A 6,834-nucleotide genomic window follows, 5' to 3' on the forward strand; every position below is an offset into this window, starting at 1 on the left:
CATACTTGTGTAGCCGCAATTTGGGGACTACATGCACGATGCCACATCGTGGGGACGTGCATTTCTAAAGGCTTTATGAAAAATCTAAAGATAGATTTATGTTTCATTTGAGGCTTTAAAAATGACTGTCACTTTAAAATATAGAAAATACATTAATAAAGCAATGTGACATTTTCCTACAAACTGGGGACCTTGTCTGGTAGACATCACTTGTGAGGACCAGCAGACACACATAGTGAACTGTCTGGTTAACTGTAAGATGTAGGTACTTGTGAACAACATGGGGACGAAACAGCTGGGATGCAGCTATAATGAATGAAAAGATCAAAATTTAATAACATGAATAAAATATTTATTTTTTTTTGCTATTTTTATGTAGCATTCTGAACAGTATTCTGTACATATTTACATTCGATTCAAAGACACTTTACTGAATTGCACCCATTTCCAAAAAAAAAAAAAAAAGAGATTCTAAGATCCTTTTAAAACAAATGTAATAACCAGAAATCTAAAATACCAGAAAATAAGATACCAAACAAAATAAAATAACTGACTTTACATTCTTCTTTTAAGGGTAGTGATTTTGTTCTTCACAAAGAACTTTACAGACAACCAATCCCTGTCTTTCAAGGCAACAGGTTCAGCATTTATACAGGCCTCACATTGTTGTTTTCCTGGCACTGTACAAGTTTTGATGAACCTGTTTAGATGCTTTTCAACTGCATTCATTTCATCACTGTCCCATTTCTTTTTCTTTACCACCTTTCGACCTGAATGAACAAAGCACATCAGAAAAAACAGAGATTTTTAAGTTCATAAAGGCTTTCTATGAAGTTTAACAAACAGTACCTTTCATGGTAGTTGTGGTACTTGTTATTTCTGTTGCTTGTTCAATTGAAGATTTCTGGACTTCTTTTGCAGAAGGATCTATGGGTGGTTCTACATCAAGAGCCACTTAAACACAAAACAAATGCATTCAAAATTGTTAAGGATTTGATTCTTTCTTGGAGAAAATACACTGCTCACAAATTAAGGGAACACAGAAATAAGACATCCTACATCTGAATGAATGAAATATTCTTATTAAATACTTCTTTACATAGTTGAATGTGCTAACTACAAAATCACACAAAAATTATCGATGAAAATCAAATTTATCAACCCATGAAGCTCTGGATTTGGAGTCACACTCAAAATTAAAGTGGCAAAACAAACTATGGGCTGATGTAATGTCCTTAAAATAAGTAAAAATGAGGCCCAGTAATGAGGCCTTCACGTGCCTCTATGACCTCCCTACAATGACTGGACATGCTCCTGTTTAGGTGACGGATGGTCTCCTGAGGGATCTCCTCCCAGACCTGGTCTAAAGAATCCGCCAACTCCTGCACAGTCTGTGATGCAACGTGGTGTTGGTAGATGAAGCGAGATATGATGTCCCAGATGTGCACATGGGGTCTGAAGATCTCATCTCGGTAGTTAATGGCAGTCAAGCTACATCTGGCGAGAACATGGAGGGTTGTGCGCCCCCCTAAAGAAATGCCACCCCACACCACTACTGACCCACTGCCACACTGGTCATGCTGGAGGATGTTGCAGGCATCAGAATGTTCTCCATGGCGTCTCCAGACTGTCACATGTCACATATGCTCTGTGTGAACCTGGTTTCATCTGTGAAGAGCACAGGGCGCCAGTGGCGAATTTGCCAATCTTGTTGTTCTTTGGCAAATGCCAAACATGCTGCACAGTGTTGGGCTGTAAGCAAAACCCCAATCTATGGACATCGGGCCCTCATACCACCCTTGTGGAGTCTGTTTATGACCATTTGAGCAGAGCAGAGAGGCCTGCTGGAGGTCATTTTGCAGGGCTCTGGCAGAGGTCCTCCTGTTCCTCCTTGCACAAAGGTGGAGGTAGCGGTCCTGCTGCTGGGTTGCCCTTCTACTGCCTCCTCCATGTCTTCTGATGTACTGGCCTGTTTCCTGGTAGTGCCTTCATGTTCTGGACTCTACACAAACCTTCTTGCCATAGCTTGCATTGATATACCTAACACTTGAACACTTCCTAACATATCCTAACACTTAAACACTTTTGTTAAAACTGCATATCATATCATGTATGACTGTGTATGTGACAAATAAAATTTGAATTTGATCCTGAACGAGCTGCACTACCTGAGCCACTTATGTCAGTTGTAGACTCCATTTCATGCTACCATGGAGTCTCTTAGCTATTTCACTAAAGCCTTCATTTTAGAAGACAACATGGGTACCTGCTGAGGCACGTACACAAAACTTGTTGAGTCTTATTAACCTTTCAACAATAGTGGTGAAGCACATTCTACTTTGTAGGGATGTCACATATATTTACATTGAAGGGACTTAATGTTTATTAAGTAAAAGAGAAGTGATTGTCATTGTGATACACTGCAACACAGCACATGTGCACACAACTAAATGTGTCCTTTGCTTTTAACCCATCACCCTTGGTGAGCAGTAGGCAGCCATGAAAGGCGCCTGGGGAGAAGTGTGTGGGGACAGTGCTTTGCTCAGTTGCACCTTGGCGGATCGGAATTCGAGATTCGATATTATGATAAAAATACATTGAAAAGAACAGTTTCATACCTGAATGTGGAAGATACTCTCAACCTGTGAACTGGCAGTGCAATTCTGACTGTCTGATTGCAATTTGACCAAATGTAAAAGTAATGTTTGCATTCTGCAAGCACACTACATAATTTCAAAATTTAAATGTACTAACAGTTATACATGTCATTATCAAAATAGGTGTAGTGTGTGGACTTAGTGTAGAGATTTTTTTTTAGAAGACAATGTGGGGACATTGTGGGGGAGGTGCAGCACTTCTCATCCTGAGTCTTGTGAATCTTTCATAAACATTTGTGATACACAATACTTTATGGGGACTTCACATATATCTTGCACATTGCACATTGTGGGGACTTAACGTATATTGTAATTAAAATACATAAAAAAGAGCAGTTTCATACCTGAATGTGGAAGATACTGTCATGCTGTGGACTGTCTGTGCAATGCTGATTGTCTTCAGAGGCACCATCTGATTTGGGGCAGTTACTGGCTTGGTTCATACCCTTTATTGTCTCCTATAATGAACAAAACAGTCAGCCATTAGACCAAACATAAAAGATATGTTGCCATTCTACAACCACACTACATATTTTCAATGTTTAAATGTACTAACAGTTATACATGTCATTAAAATAATTAATTTTGTTACAAAATCCTAATAGATCAAAATAGGTGTAGTGTGTGGACTTAGTGTAGAAATGTTTTTTTAGAAGACAATGTGGGGACATAGTGGGGGAGGTGCAGCACTCTCATCCTGAGTCTTGTGAATCTTTCATAAACATTTGTGATACACAATACTTTATGGGGACTTCACATATATCATGCACATTGCACATTGTGGGGACTTAACGTATATTGTAATTAAAATACATAAAAAAGAGCAGTTTCATACCTGAATGTGGAAGATACTGTCATGCTGTGGACGGTCTGTGCAATGCTGATTGTCTTCAGAGGCACCATCTGATTTGGGGCAGTTACTGGCTTGGTTCATACCCTTTATTGTCTCCTATAATGAACAAAACAGTCAGCCATTAGACCAAACATAAAAGATATGTTGCCATTCTACAACCACACTACATATTTTCAATGTTTAAATGTACTAACAGTTATACATGTCATTAAAATAATTAATTTTGTTACAAAATCCTAATAGATCAAAATAGGTGTAGTGTGTGGACTTAGTGTAGAAATGTTTTTTTAGAAGACAATGTGGGGACATAGTGGGGGAGGTGCAGCACTTCTCATCCTGAGTCTTGTGAATCTTTCATAAACATTTGTGATACACAATACGTCATGGGGACTTCACATATATCATGCACAGTGCACATTGTGGGGACTTAACGTATATGGTAATTAAAATACATAAAAAAAGAGCAGTTTCATACCTGAATGTGGAAGATACTGTCATGCTGTGAACTGTCTGTGCAATGCTGATTGTCTTCAGAGGCACCATCTGATTTGGGGCAGTTACTGGCTTGGTTCATACCCTTTATTGTCTCCTATAATGAACAAAACAGTCAGCCATTAGACCAAACATAAAAGATACGTTGCCATTCTACAACCACACTACATATTTTCAATGTTTAAACGTACTAACAGTTATACATGTCATTAAAATAATTAATTTTGTTACAAAATCCTAATAGATCAAAATAGGTGTAGTGTGTGGACTTAGTGTAGAGATTTTTTTTTAGAAGACAATGCGGGGACATAGTGGGGGAGGTGCAGCACTCTCATCCTGAGTCTTGTGAATCTTTCATAAACATTTGTGATACACAATACTTTATGGGGACTTCACATATATCATGCACATTGCACATTGTGGGGACTTAACGTATATTGTAATTAAAATACATAAAAAAGAGCAGTTTCATACCTGAATGTGGAAGATACTGTCATGCTGTGAACTGTCTGTGCAATGCTGATTGTCTTCAGAGGCACCATCTGATTTGGGGCAGTTACTGGCTTGGTTCATACCCTTTATTGTCTCCTATAATGAACAAAACAGTCAGCCATTAGACCAAACATAAAAGATATGTTGCCATTCTACAACCACACTACATATTTTCAATGTTTTAAATGTACTAACAGTTATACATGTCATTAAAATAATTTATTTTGTTACAAAATCCTAATAGATCAAAATAGGTGTAGTGTGTGGACTTAGTGTAGAGATTTTTTTTTAGAAGACAATGTGGGGACATTGTGGGGGAGGTGCAGCACTTCTCATCCTGAGTCTTGTGAATCTTTCATAAACATTTGTGATACACAATACTTTATGGGGACTTCACATATATCTTGCACATTGCACATTGTGGGGACTTAACGTATATTGTAATTAAAATACATAAAAAAGAGCAGTTTCATACCTGAATGTGGAAGATACTGTCATGCTGTGGACTGTCTGTGCAATGCTGATTGTCTTCAGAGGCACCATCTGATTTGGGGCAGTTACTGGCTTGGTTCATACCCTTTATTGTCTCCTATAATGAACAAAACAGTCAGCCATTAGACCAAACATAAAAGATATGTTGCCATTCTACAACCACACTACATATTTTCAATGTTTTAAATGTACTAACAGTTATACATGTCATTAAAATAATTAATTTTGTTACAAAATCCTAATAGATCAAAATAGGTGTAGTGTGTGGACTTAGTGTAGAGATTTTTTTTTAGAAGACAATGTGGGGACATTGTGGGGGAGGTGCAGCACTTCTCATCCTGAGTCTTGTGAATCTTTCATAAACATTTGTGATACACAATACTTTATGGGGACTTCACATATATCATGCACATTGCACATTGTGGGGACTTAACGTATATTGTAATTAAAATACATAAAAAAGAGCAGTTTCATACCTGAATGTGGAAGATACTGTCATGCTGTGGACTGTCTGTGCAATGCTGATTGTCTTCAGAGGCACCATCTGATTTGGGGCAGTTACTGGCTTGGTTCATACCCTTTATTGTCTCCTATAATGAACAAAACAGTCAGCCATTAGACCAAACATAAAAGATATGTTGCCATTCTACAACCACACTACATATTTTCAATGTTTAAATGTACTAACAGTTATACATGTCATTAAAATAATTAATTTTGTTACAAAATCCTAATAGATCAAAATAGGTGTAGTGTGTGGACTTAGTGTAGAAATTTTTTTTTAGAAGACAATGTGGGGACATAGTGGGGGAGGTGCAGCACTTCTCATCCTGAGTCTTGTGAATCTTTCATAAACATTTGTGATACACAATACGTCATGGGGACTTCACATATATCATGCACATTGCACATTGTGGGGACTTAACGTATATGGTAATTAAAATACATAAAAAAAGAGCAGTTTCATACCTGAATGTGGAAGATACTGTCATGCTGTGAACTGTCTGTGCAATGCTGATTGTCTTCAGAGGCACCATCTGATTTGGGGCAGTTACTGGCTTGGTTCGTACCACTTATTGTCTCCTAAAATGAACAAAACAGTCAGCCATTAAACCAAACATAAAAGATACGTTGCCATTCTACAATCACACTACATATTTTCAATGTTTAAATGTACTAAGAGTTGTACATGTGTTACAAAATCCTAATAGATCAAAATAGGTGTAGTGTGTGGACTTAGTATAGAGATTTAATTTTAGAAGACAATGTGGGGACATAGTGGGGGAGGTGCAGCACTTCTCATCCTGAGTCTTGTGAATCTTTCAAAAAGATTTGTGATACACAATAGTTCATGGGGACTTCACATATATCATGCACATTGCACAGTGTGGGGACTTAACGTATATTATATTAAAATTACATTTTAAAAAGAAGTATCATACCTGAATGTGGAAAGTCTCAACCTGTGAACAGTCTGTGGAATGCTGAATGTCTTCAGAGGTACCATCTGATTTGGGGAAGATATTAGCTCTGTCTACACCACTTATTGTCTCCTGGAATGAACAAAACAGCCAACAATTAGACCAAATATGAAAGTTATGTTTGCATAACTTTAAAATGCACACTCTCATTCTAAAAGTATGGATAATATCGGGTAATTAAACAGCAGTTTTATACCTGATTGTTGAGGGTGCAGTTATCCAATGAACTTTGGGTGTAATGTAGATCCTTTTCAGAGGCGTTTTCTGACCTGGGACAGTTACTGGCTCCTTCCATTCCACTTCTTTCTTCCTGAAATTATCAAAGGAATCCCCAATAAGTCCCCAAATACTGGTAAAAGATAAAAAA

The 6,834-nt window shown here is 37.6% G+C and overlaps 1 long non-coding RNA gene across 1 annotated transcript; it reads right to left on the reverse strand.

The window, feature by feature from the left end:
* Window positions 1-473: 473 nt before the first annotated feature.
* Window positions 474-6,017, reverse strand: LOC114792198 (uncharacterized). Its single transcript, XR_003750101.1, has 3 exons — window positions 5,956-6,017; window positions 850-954; window positions 474-770 (listed from the first exon to the last, which is right to left on the reverse strand). It is a non-coding gene; the product is annotated as an uncharacterized LOC114792198 (long non-coding RNA).
* Between the last annotated feature and the right edge of the window lie 817 nt (window positions 6,018-6,834).

Source organism: Denticeps clupeoides, chromosome 1 (genome assembly GCF_900700375.1).
Source record: "Denticeps clupeoides chromosome 1, fDenClu1.1, whole genome shotgun sequence".
Lineage (NCBI taxonomy): Eukaryota > Metazoa > Chordata > Actinopteri > Clupeiformes > Denticipitidae > Denticeps > Denticeps clupeoides.